This window comes from Gorilla gorilla, chromosome 5 (genome assembly GCF_029281585.2).
Source record: "Gorilla gorilla gorilla isolate KB3781 chromosome 5, NHGRI_mGorGor1-v2.1_pri, whole genome shotgun sequence".
NCBI classification, from domain to species: Eukaryota; Metazoa; Chordata; class Mammalia; order Primates; family Hominidae; genus Gorilla; species Gorilla gorilla.
This window is the reverse complement of record NC_073229.2, coordinates 42,698,200-42,711,034: the sequence shown is the minus strand read 5'-3', so window position 1 is coordinate 42,711,034 and position 12,835 is coordinate 42,698,200. Positions and strand designations below refer to the sequence as shown.

The following is a 12,835-nucleotide window of genomic DNA, read 5'->3' as shown; positions in this document are numbered from 1 at the left end:
AGATAATGCACGTGGAAATATTTTGTGAGCTATGCAGTATCACCTAAATTATTTTTTATTATTATTTTAAAAATAGAATGCATCAGCAAGTTCTTAATGAGCTTGCTTTTTTGTTTTAATATTTGGAAATTGGAACAGCTACTTATAGGAGACTTGTAGATCCCAGAATGTGCCGTTTGCCTGAGTGGTTTCTTTTGGCCTTGCTGTGTCAGGACTTGTGAGGCTTGTGAGGTGATGTCAGCAAATCAGCACAGACTCACACCTGAGCAGCCCGGGAGTGGTCTAGGGCCTGTGGAGCATGACAGAGTGGCCTCTTCTCAGCCTCCTCTCCACTGGAGAGCACTTGAGTTATTATTTATTTCCCCCAGGCCTCAGCCTCTTAGCTCCTGCCAACTTCCATTCAGAGGCATTCCTGCCATATGTCCCAAGATTTTCCTCTGTTTACCTTCTTTAAAGTTGTCATGGTCTTGAATTTTAGACCACCGTAATCTCCATTTGACAATGAATGGTCATAAATTCAAAGAAATTGCAGGATTCTTATTCTGAAATTCATATAAATGATTTCTTTATAAGTACACATAAAACTCTTTTCTCTTAAAATATACAGAAAAAGAAAAATGTACAGCTGCTCAGGGTAACAAAGTATTGCCTTCTAGAAATTCTCAGGCTTCTTGTCTTTAAGGATAAACAGGAAGCATTTCTAATTAGTGTCTTGGTTGTTTGCATATTGAGCTTCCAAAATGCTTTAGAAGGTTCATCTTTTCAATCCGCCCTTCGCAGTCCTTTATTTTTCATTTGCTAAGCAGAGGTAAACTTAAAACCATCTCTATGTGACTTATCATAAATCCCAATTAGTGAGACCTCAAATAATGAACTTGGCTCTCATTTATACACGTGACAAAATGTATACCTATATAAATATCTAATAAAAACTACCTAACAGCTAAATACAACAAAGAGAAGCAATTTTCCTCTCTTTTTCACCCAATGGCTCTAATTAATCATACAGTACAGAAAAATAAGAAACCTTTTATGTAGCTTTTAGTGGTTTTGTTCATTCTATAGTTTCCACCTGTGAGTAGCATTCATTTATAAACCTGTCTTGCTGAGCACAGTGCTTTCAAAAATGACTTGCTTGTGACTCAGAAACAAAAAAAAAAACAACAACAATCTTCGTAACTTTTAATCTCATGCAATTTCTTCAGTTTCTTTTGTTGGTGAATACACGTACAATTTGGTTTTGAAATACCATGTATCAAAGCACAAACAAATCATCCCTTGGAGTCGTGAAGAAGCTCATCAATGTATCACAGTCTTCCAGTCAAGCCCATAATTCAGTCTCCTACAGCTCTGATTCTTGACCTCTAAGAAAACCCACCCTCTTACTCTTCCTGAACAATTGCTCACTAGAGCACTAAGTGAAGGGAAAGATTGCTCCTTAAAGTGAAAAAACAATGTTTTCCAAAGCCGTGTTGAATATGCATAGTCATCATATCACAGGAAATTTTTCTTTTAAACTTTATGTGCATTTTCTTTAATTTGTATGGTTTTCTCAAGTTCAACATTCAGTTTTCGTTTTAATCAGTTATATTCTAAAAACAATTAAATTTTTTTCTCCTTAGAAATTCACTTTAAATTAAAAAGAACTTTTGTTTTCTCTTTTTAAGGCACAAATAGTGCTGGGAGGGGATGAGGGTAAACTTCTTTATCTGTCGCTGTCATTTTTTTTTTTAAAGGTGCTATTGCTTTTACACTTCTAACCCTAAAAAAGCCTCGTCACGCACCCAGCATTCCCCTAGCTCTGGGCTTCCAGAGCACTGTTATTCAACAGAGAGTTTCTATAGAAATCCAAAGTACTATCTCCAAATAGCAGAAACCGTAACACCACAGGCACTTATTGGAATTTGTGTGGAAGAATCCTAAAGCTAAATAAATAGAAGCTTCTAAATTACCTTTTTCCCCCCTTGACTATATCTTAGATCAAATTTTTAGAACTCCCACCACCCACATGTACACCAGGACCTGTGGGCGGGAGCAGGCGTGAGGCAGAGAGGGCTTCCTGTTACCATTAAATGAATAAAGAGACCGCTACATATCAAACTCTGTCCTCTCTTTTTTTCTTGACTCTTCTTCCCTTCATTTAGTGTGAATATTTGAAGTTAAACTGGGCATGGCCCCACGTCTGATTACTCACCCATCGACATCCAACCTGAAGTCACAAATTTGGCTTCAGAGAATGTTGTGGAGCTGAAAGGATGGCAACTTCAATTTTCAATAAATAACTAGAAACAGAGAAAATAGCTTTCCTAGTCATCAAAGAAAACCCATGGTGAGAAAGATATTAATGGATTAAAACAGGCATAAAGAGGAAACTGAAGGCAAAGCATTGACAAAATCTAGAAATGATTACCAGCTTCAGCTAAGTCCGATACTCACCAGCTCCAAGGACAGAGTAGGGAAGCATCAGTTACAAGTTAGGAGAAACACCACTGCAGTATTGTCGGGGAGCAAGGTGAGGGCTTTCCTTCCTCTTTGAGGGTCAGTTGTCAGTCTGGGGCCACACTGCTTCCAGAAGGGCACAGAACTGGAAACCTTTAACAATGGTTAAAAAATCTGACTGCTCTTGTTCTGTCGCCTGCCACTGCTGCCTGAGCCCGAGTGGTTCACTGCACCCTGAAGACAGATTCCAGACACTGGGAACTCGCGCCTCCAATCCCAGACACTATGTCCAGCAAAGGCTCCATGAGAGTTCTGGCCTATGGTGGCAGCCTGGACACCTCCTGCATCCTCGTGTGGGTGAAGGAACAAGGCTATGATGTCATTGCCTACCTGGCCAACACTGGCCAGAAGGAAGACTTCGAGGAAGCCAGGAAGAAGGCACTGAAACTTGGGGCCAAAAAGGTGTGCATTGAGGATGTCATCAGGGAGTTTGTGGAAGAGTTCATCTGGCCGGCCATCCAGTCCAGCACACTGTATGAGGACCGCTACCTCCTGGGCACCTTTCTCGCCAGGCCCTGCATTGCCAGCAAACAAGTGGAAATCGCCCAGCAGGAGGGGGTGTCCCGCGGCGCCACGGGTAAGGGGAATGATCAGGTCCGGTTTGAGCTCACCTGGTACTCGCTGGTCCCCCAGATAAAGGGCACTGCTCCCTGGAGGATGCCCAAGTTCTACAACCGGTTCAAGGGCCGTAATGACCTGCTGGAATACGCAAAGCAGCACGGGATTCCTATCCCGGTCACTCCCAAGAACCCGTGGAACATGGACGAGAACCTCATGCACATCAGCTACGAGGCTGGAATCCTGGAGAACCCCAAGAACTAAGTGCCTCCAGGTCTCTACACGAAGACCTAGGAACAGGTCAAAGCCCCCAACACCCCTGACATCCTCGAGATCGAGTTAAAAAAAGGGGTCCCCGTGAAGGTGACCAACGTCAAGGATGGCTCCACCCACCCGACCTCCTTCATGTACCTGAACGAAGTCGCGGACAAACACGGTGTGGGCTGTACTGACATCGTGGAGAACCGCTTCACTGGAATGAAGTCCCGGGGTATCTATGAGACCCCAGCAGGCACCATCCTGTACCACACTCATTTAGACATCGAGGCCTTCACCATGGACTGGGAGGTGTGCAAAATCAAACAAGGCCTGGGCTTGAAATTTGCTGAGCTGGTGTACACCGCTTTCTGGCATAGCCCTGAGTGTGAATTTGTCCGCCACTGCATCGCCAAGTCCTAGGTGCAAGTGGGAGGGAAAGCGCAGGTGTCCGTCCTCAAGGGCCAGGTGTACATCCTTGGCTGGGAGTGCCCACTCTCTCCCTACAACGAGGAGCCGGTGAGCATGAACGTGCAGGGTGATTATGAGCCAATTGATGCCACCGGGTTCATCAACATCAATTCCCTCAGGCTGAAGGAATAGGAATATCATCGTCTCCAGAGCAAGGTCACTGCCAAATAGACCCCTGCACAATGAGGAGCTGGGGCCTCCTCAATTTGCAGATCCCCCAAGTACAGGCGCTAATTGTTGTGATAATTTGTAATTGTGACTTGTTCTTCCCGGCTGGCAGCGTAGTGGGGCTACCAGGCCCCAGCTTTGTTCCCTGGTCCCCTGAAGCCTGCAAACGTCGTCACTGAAGGGAAGGGTGGGGGGTAGCTGTGGTGGGTAGCTATAAAATGACAATTAAAAGATACACTAGTAAAAAAAAAAAATTGACTGCTCTGAAAACGAGTCTACTGGGCAGTGACATTCACATTTATGAAATTAATGCATACTCGATTTGCATTTTCTCTTTTTCCTGTCTTCACCTGTCTTTGACAATTAGTAAATAAATCCCTAAACCTTATAAATATTATTTTGGGCTAGCCATGGTTGCACCACCATGTTTGTAATCCCAAAACTTTGGGAGATGATGGGGAGAGGACTTCTTGAGCCCATGAGTTCAAGACCAGCCTGGACAACATAGTGGGAGTCTGTCTCTACAAAACAATCAAAAAATTAGCTGGGTGTGGTGGCACACACCTGTAGTCTAACTACTCAGGAGGCTGAGGTGGGAGGATAGTTTGAGCCCAGGAGTTTGAGGCTGCAGTAAGCCATGAACACACCCCACTCCAGCCTGGGTGACAGAACAAGACCCTGTCTAAAAAAAAAAAAAAATGGAAGGTACCACATTAGTTATATGTGTTATGTTAAAAAGAAATATTTATCCTTTACTTATGAATTAATGATTAAGCAAACTGTAGGTATATCCATACAATGAGATATGACTCAGCAATAAAAATGAATGAACTGATGCATGCAACCACATGGATTATTCTCAAATGCATTATCCTAAGTGAAAGAAGCCAGACTCAAAAGCCTACATACTGTATGATACCACTCATAAGACAGTCTGGAAAAGACAAAACTATTAGGACAGAAAGCGAATCATTGGTTGCCAAGGGCTGGTTAGAGAGGTTGACTACAGAGGCATGAGGAAACTTTTTTCATATGATGTAACTCTTCTGTATCTTGATTGTGGTGGTGGTTACACTACTGTATACATTTGTTAAAACTGGTAGAACTATGCACTAAAAAGGGCTAATTTTACTCCATGTAAATTATACCTAAAAACAAATGTATCTAATCCCATCAAAGTGATGGGTTCATTTCTACATAATTACAGACCATTTTTTTTTTAGTTTAATGTTTATCTTTCCCTTGGCACCAAGTTTCTCTTATAAACCAATTACTTGATCTGAAGCATTAAGGAATTTAGGAATGTTTCATGTAATAGGGTGGATTTCAATCTGATCTCTCACTGACTCAGACTATAGACAAACTCCTCAGCTAAATGTTGGGACCCTCCACAGTCTTGTCACATTTGCCACAAATTTAATTTCCTTTTTTTAAAAGATCTTTTTAATTCTATAGGTTTTCTGGGAACAGGTGGGATTTAGTTACATAAGTAAGTTCTTTAGTGGTGATTTGTGAGATTTTGACCTATCAATCGAGGAGTATACACTGAGCCCAATTTGTAGTCTTTTATCCCTCACCCCCTTCCCACCCTTTCCCTCTGAATCCCCAAAGTTCTTTGTGTCTTTCTTATGCCTTTGCATCCTCATAGCTTAGCTCCCACTTATGAGTGAAAACATACAATGTTTGGTTTTCCATTCCTGAGTTACTTCACTTAGAGTAATAGTCTCCAATCTCACCCAGGTCACTGTGAATGCCATTAAGTCATTCCTTTTTATAGCTGAGTAGTATTCCATCGTGTATGTATACCACAATTTCTTTATCCACTCGTTGATCGATGGGCATTTGGGTGCCACAGCCTTAATTTCTATAATCCCCTTGCATCATCCTTCTTAGACAGAGCTGGTCTCCTCACTGCCTCTAGCACTCAAAGCTCATACCTTTTTTCATATAGTCACCCTGTCCAGAAATGCATTCCTTCTCCCTTTCTTCTGCCTCCTCCTCATCTCACTTCTATCATCAATCAATACTCACGAAATGAGCACTGTCCTATATGCAAAGGAAACAAAGATTAAACTAGCTGGACGCAGTGGCTCACACCTGTAATCCCAGCACTCTGGGAGGCCGAGGTGGGTGGATCACCTGAGGTCAGGAGTTCGAGACCAGCCTGGCCAAAACAGTGAAACCCCATCTCTACTAAAAATACAAAAAAATTAGCCAGGCATTGTAGTGGGCACCTGTAATCCCAGCTACTTGGGAGGCTGAGGCAGGAGAATCATTTGAACCCAGAAGGCGGAGGTTGCCGTGGGCCAAGATCACGCCACTGCACTCTAGCCTGGGCAACAGAGAGAGACTCCATCTAAAAAAAGAAAAAAAAGAAAAGAAAAGAAAAAAATTAAACTAGACATGAAACTTGTCCCCAAAGAGCTTCCAGGAAATAGGACTTATAATAGCATGTTAAAAGTTGTTTTGACAATATTATTTGTGAATTTTATTTTCTTTTATCTCATTGGGGCTATCTAATTTTGGACATTGAATACCTGTTTGGTAATAAGAGGGGAAGGCAGAGATTAAGGATTAATAAATGGTTTGGACTAGAGGTTGTCAGACTTTTGGAAGTGACAACTAGACATTAGGATATCAAAAATCAGAAATTGCCAGTATCAGAAAGGAACTGGTGGGTGGAGATACCTTGTGGAATCTCATTACAAATGGCAGATACATCCATCTTAATCTATGTTGATGCTCTCATTCACAGTAAGAATCAAGATGAATATCACATTGACTTATTGGATAGCACAGGGAAAATGTACTCTTGGAGAAGCCTAATTAATTGCAATGAGCAGATTCTAGAAGGAAAAATATAACTTATCTCAGGAAGGCTCCTGCATGTTTTATTTCAAATCCTGCTTAGTTCTGTTTTCATTCTCTAACTAAATCAGAAGGATCATTTGGCTGAGGGAAAAGTGTTCTTTTTTTTCTTGCACAATTTTCACTAACACATAAGGAGACATTTTACTTGTTTATTATAAATGACTTACTTGGTTTATTATTCCAACAATGGCAAATTAACATTGTCCAGAAAAACCTTTAATACTAGCTCATTTTTAATAAGACATATTGTGATACATAATACTGGAAATAATTTTTAAAGTAAAGAACTATACAAATGAGACATAAAAATATCCTGTAATCCCACTATCCAGATATAACTATTAATATTTTGAAGTATGACTTCCTAGTCTTTTGTTTATATACGTATTATATATAATAGCTGGGATCACACCATGTATTCAGTTTTGGTAGTCTTCTTTCAATTAATGTAATATAAAAAATCCCCATGATAACAAGAATTCTTCAAAAAACTGGATTTTTAATATGGTAGCTACAGTATATTATCATACTTATTGACATCTTTTTCTTTTTTCTTTTTCTTTCTTTCTTTCTTTCTTTTTTTTTTTTTTTTGAGACAGAGTCTTGCCCTGTTGCCCAGGCTGGAATGCAGTGGCACGATCTTGGCTTACTACAACCTCCGCCTCCTGGGTCCAAGTGATTCTCCTGCCTCAGCCTCCTGAGTAGCCAGGACTACAGGCACGTGCCACCACGCCAGGCTAACTTTTTGTATTTTTAGTAGAGAGGGGTGTTTTTTTTTTACTGTGTTAGCCAGGATGGTCTCGATCTCCTGACCTCGTGATCCACCCGCCTCAGCCTCCCAGAGTGCTGGGATTACAGGTGTGAGCCACCGTGCCCCGCCGACCTCTCTTTGTAACTTTTCACTAGAATTAATATCTTTATACAATTATTAGCTATGTTCCTGATTATTTTCATAGAAAAGACTGCTTTATGTTTGATCCTAGAGTATAAATCAAAGGGCATACATTTTTTAAGGCTCCTAATACATATTGCTAAATCGCCTTCCTTGAGAGTGGTAATAATTTCTCCTGAGAACATTACAGTATGCCTGCTTTCTTAACAACTATGCCACATATTAGAGGATTTATGTTAAAAACATATGCATTTGTCAAATGTGGGACCATCTGGGCATCAACAAGAATAATGCTTGCAATAGATTAAAATACATCAAATATAAAAATCTATGAATTCCTAATGAAACACAAAACATCACTGCTCACCTTTGAAGGTTGCCGGACACTAATTTGTTATTCTAAATATATATTTTAAAGAGATTGATCACATATTTGTTCTTTCTTTTCTGTTTGAATTGTATTTCAAGCTAACTAAATAGATGATGAGAAAATCCCAGCTAATAGGTATATGAGTAACAATAAAACTTATACCATCACTATTTTGCAGTCCTCATGAAACAATGGATGGAGACAATGATCATCAATAGATATCCAAACCCTCAATGAAAAGTTATTGGGGAACTTTATAATAGAGTATTCCAACCGACATTACCTGTACCCACAAATCAATCTTAATATCATGATAAGTAGGACAGCTAGGCACGTGCTTCAGGATTTGATTAATATAGCATCATAGAGTATCACCTATTATCTTGCCAAAAATAGAACTGGGATTTAATAAAATCTAATCGAGATCTTACTACTAGTTTATAGGAAATGTAAGGAATAGAAACAAGTTAGACATATTGGTGGAAGCAATTCGCGCAAACCAAAATGTGGAAAATTCTACAGGGCAAGTGATAAATTTTTTTAATAAATAAATACATTGTGTTTGTTGGAAGGGGTGAGGGGTATAATCAAACAATTGGTTAAGGAGCGTTCTATATAGAAAAAACATCTGCTTTTAAAAAATGGAGAAAGAAAAACTGGATAATAAAATCTTATTTATTACCTATTTGAAATCTAATAGCATTCAATGAATATCATATACAAACTCTTTTTTGGTGGTAGATTATTCTGTATATGAGTGGGTTTGCTTCTGTCAAAATTTAAAACATTTTCTTTATGTTTCTGATTTTCCAAGAGGAACGTATATCAGTTTGCTCTTTTCATGTAAAGCATTAGGAAGAAGTCTTCTGAGCTAGCCAAGATACTACGTTTGAAATTGCAAGGTCAGTTCAGGCACTCTGGGTAGTAACCATCAGGTGGCGCCGCTCTACAGCTTTTCTAAACCCAACATGAAACCCTTCAGACTTTGAAATAAGCAAGGAGGTAAGAGCAGTCACAGGAAACTGATACAGTCACCAAATACTTAAGCTCAATGCTATGGCTTTCCTAGGTGATATTACGAAATTACTTGTATTTCTATGTTCATCCTACCTGTTGTCATCCCTCAGTACTTAGAGATGTTAAGCAGAAACGTGTTTTAACTATTCTACTAAGAACCAAAATATCAATGTTGAACTTCCAAGAGAATATTTCTGTCATAGGTGTCCTAAAGACTTTACAGAACTTTTCATTTTCCTTTTGAAACCAATGCAAGCCCACTGGGCTGTGCCAGGGTCCACACTCCCTCACTTTGCTGATTCCTGCATTCCCATCTGTCGAAAAACTGTTGTGAGCTAACCTGAGCTCCCACACCGCAGCTACCACTGTCCTGGGTCAAAACACAAGAACAGTGAATCACAACCTGGCCCTCTGGGCGTTTACCACTTGGTTACTCCTGAACAAATTAGAGAACAAGTAAGAACTAAAACTGAAGGGCACTGAATAGGGGTGATAGGCGTGGCCAGGTGAGACCAGAGGGCCGGAAGGACTTTGTGGAAGAGGGGACACCTGAATTAAGTCTTAAAGAAATGGGTTGATTTGAATACATACCAAAAGTAAGAAAATCTGGGGAGCATCAGCAAATGTGTGCATAAACTGCGAACTCAAAACCTGTAAGCAGGCAACAGAAAAAAGCAGGCAATCTAGATGTAAGACAGTAAAGAATGGGGGAGGACTGTGGCAAACAACCGAGCTTTTGCTCTGCCTAAATGGCATTTATGCCATTTTTCTTTTGAGACAGAGTCTGTCACCCAGGCTGGAGTGCAGTGGCGCAATCTCAGTTCAGTGCAACCTTTGCCTCCTGGGTTCAAGTGATTTTCGTGCCTCAGCCTCCCAAGTAACAGGGATTACCTGGCTAATTTTTGTATTTTTAGTAGAGATGGGGTTTCACCATGTTGGCCAGGCTGGTCTTGAACTCCTGACCTCAGGTGATCCACCCGTCTCAGCCTCCCAAAGTGCTGGGATTACAGGCATGAGCCACCATGCCAGTGCCACTTCTTTTAACACTGTTCCAGTCCCTACCTCCCCACAAAGTGTCTGCCAGCTGGCTGCATGCTGGTTTGCAATCTCTGGGAGAGACTGGCTACTTTCTTTAGATCTTTTGTTTCCCTATGTTGTCAACTTACCATGTCTAAGTGAAGCACCCAGAACGTGAATCCCCTAGAAGATATATACAATGAGAGGATCTTTCTCCCTAGGTTTTATTCCTGGAAATTTTTAGAAACCCAGAACTAAAATTGGAATTAATAAATTTTTCTAATTATGAGATAGAAAAGCAGAAGTAACAAGAGTTTGAAATTTTAATGTCAGAACTTTTTTGAAGAATGTTCATAATTATAGCAAGGGAAGAAGTGATGAATCAGTTAAGGGAACTTTATTATCGTCAGACACAAGACTTTTGTCGTGTGTTGCTTGTGACGCTAACTCCATCTCTAGTTACTTAATGTTCCCAGATTCGTGACTATTTTGTCATTCAAAGATCAAACATTTCATTTTCCTTCCTTCTCTTTCCTCTTAGGTGTTTCAGCAGCAATTAAGTCATGCTGTGGAATGCTTAAGTGCAGTAACAAATGTCATGAAAACTGAACATACAGCTAATTTTACTTCTCATGAATAGAGTTCCTGCGGTTTCACTTCAAGACTAATGGAGGGGATGCATTCCATCCTTATTCTCTACTTTAAATCGCTGAGATTAGCTTCAGGGATCCAGCTTCCATTCAGCCTAAATTTTTCAACATTGTGGGTTTATTCCATATAGTTCTGATCTATTGTTGATGCCCTGGGCCTCAGGAACTACTGGAATGAATTGTTATTTTTTATTCATTTTTAGAACTGCATTTTTAGGACTGGGAGTGGTGGCTTATGCCTTAATCCCAGCACTTTGGGAGTCCGAGGCGGGGGAATCACCTAAGGTCAGGAGTTCGAGACCAGCCTGGCCAACATAGTGAAACCCCGTGTCTACTAAAAATACAAAAAAATTAGCTAGGCATGATGGCGCATGCCTGTAGTCCCAGCTACTCCAGAAGCTGAGGCAGGAGAATGGCTTGAACCCAGGAGGTGGAGGTTGCAGTGAGCCGAGATCATGCCATTGCACTCCAGCCTAGGTGACAGAGTAAGACTCCTTCTTAAAAAAAAAAAAAACCTGCATTTTTAAGGGGAGGCTTTCCAACCATGATTAACTTCATTTTCTGTAGGTCCATGAAAGACCTCCTCCTCCTTCTCCACCTCCCTCTACAATATATGAGTATCCTCTCCACCTCCCTCTACAATATGTAAGTATCCTACAAAACCTCCATGAAAAGGTAAAGAAATGTACTTTGGAAGGAATAAGCAGGAGAGGGACTTGCTTTATTTCCCAATTACTATAATACTATTTGGCATCAGTTAGTAAACAGGGTTTGAAAAGGAAATGAGGATTTGGTAAAAGTGACTGAATTGTCCCACAGTTTATACAGAGTCAAGAGGATCGTATGAATTTCCCACTGGGTTAAAAATATGACACAATCCAAGGAGACAGCATACCCAGTAGAGCCATGTAGACTGTCGTAAACACCGTTTCACCAGGCTGCACAGATGATGCCGCTCTTCCCTTCACCTCCCATCCTGTCGAAAAGGTTTTGTTATTTTGTGCTCATTTCAGAAGCTGATGTGTAAATGGTGTGTATTTCTGTTGCCATGACAACCCAGCAGCAATTGGCCTGGGCTTCTTACCAGAGTACAAATGTGCTCTTGACATGATGCTTATCAGACTTTGCCAGACAATTTTCCCTCCTGGATTCACACAAAAGGTTTCGAAGACTCCTAACTGCATTTAGAGGAGAGACAGGCTGAAATTTCGCACTTGGCTCACATAAATGATGAAGCTCTAAAGCTCTGATCCCCTGCTGAAGTCATCGTGTTCTAGTCTATCATTTCAGTACTCTGGGGGCAACTCTGTATAATTAAAGAGGACCAAGTATAAATGCGGCAAAAAAATCTTGCTGGTTACCAGAACTGGGCTTTTGTTGATGTTTCATGTGACACATAACTGTCTCTGCATTTAATAAAAGGTCCGTGTGACTGCCTGTGTTCTTATTCATATTTTGGCTCGTCAAATTTGTGTGTAGGTGCCATACCAAGAGAAAAACAAAACCCAACAATGCAAACAAACTGAATGATCCCTCGGGCCCTTCTCACACACTCGTGGGCTCTGTTTTGTCCTTGTCCCTAGTGACCAAAAAATTTCAACTCATAATAATTTGTGCCATGTTACACACAACTTTCGATCATTTAGGGATGGACTGTCTAAATTTTGGAGCTCTTTGGTGCCTTCATTTCTCCTCCTTGTCCTTCCCACTACTGCTGTATCTGCCATTTTGCCAGCATCTCTTTCAGAGGGCAAATAGAGGAAACGAAACACACATTGTTTAATTTGACACTTATTAGCACCCCTCCAAAGGCTTTTATTAGGACAATGGGAACTAGTGAAATGACTTGTGGGGATTATCTGTGGTTCATGCCAACCCTGTTTCCAGAATCATGTGCAATCTGTAGTTGGCTCTATTTCGAAATAGCTTCTATTAGTTATCTCATTATTCCAATAAGGTAGCTCATGAAGTCAAATAAATACCAGCTGCTTCTTTAAAAAGAAATCTTTGTGTCTCTCAAAAAGTGAGAGCTATTGAGATGTGAGGTAGAAAAGGCTACAGGATATT

At 40.7% G+C, this 12,835-nt stretch overlaps 1 protein-coding gene and 1 pseudogene across 4 annotated transcripts in view; both read left to right on the top strand.

Annotated features, from left to right (window-relative positions):
• Window positions 1-12,835, top strand: part of RIPOR2 (RHO family interacting cell polarization regulator 2) — a 231,943-nt gene that overhangs the window by 15,084 nt on the left and 204,024 nt on the right. The window lies entirely within an intron of this gene.
• On the top strand, window positions 2,587-4,128 carry LOC101152389 (argininosuccinate synthase-like; annotated as a pseudogene).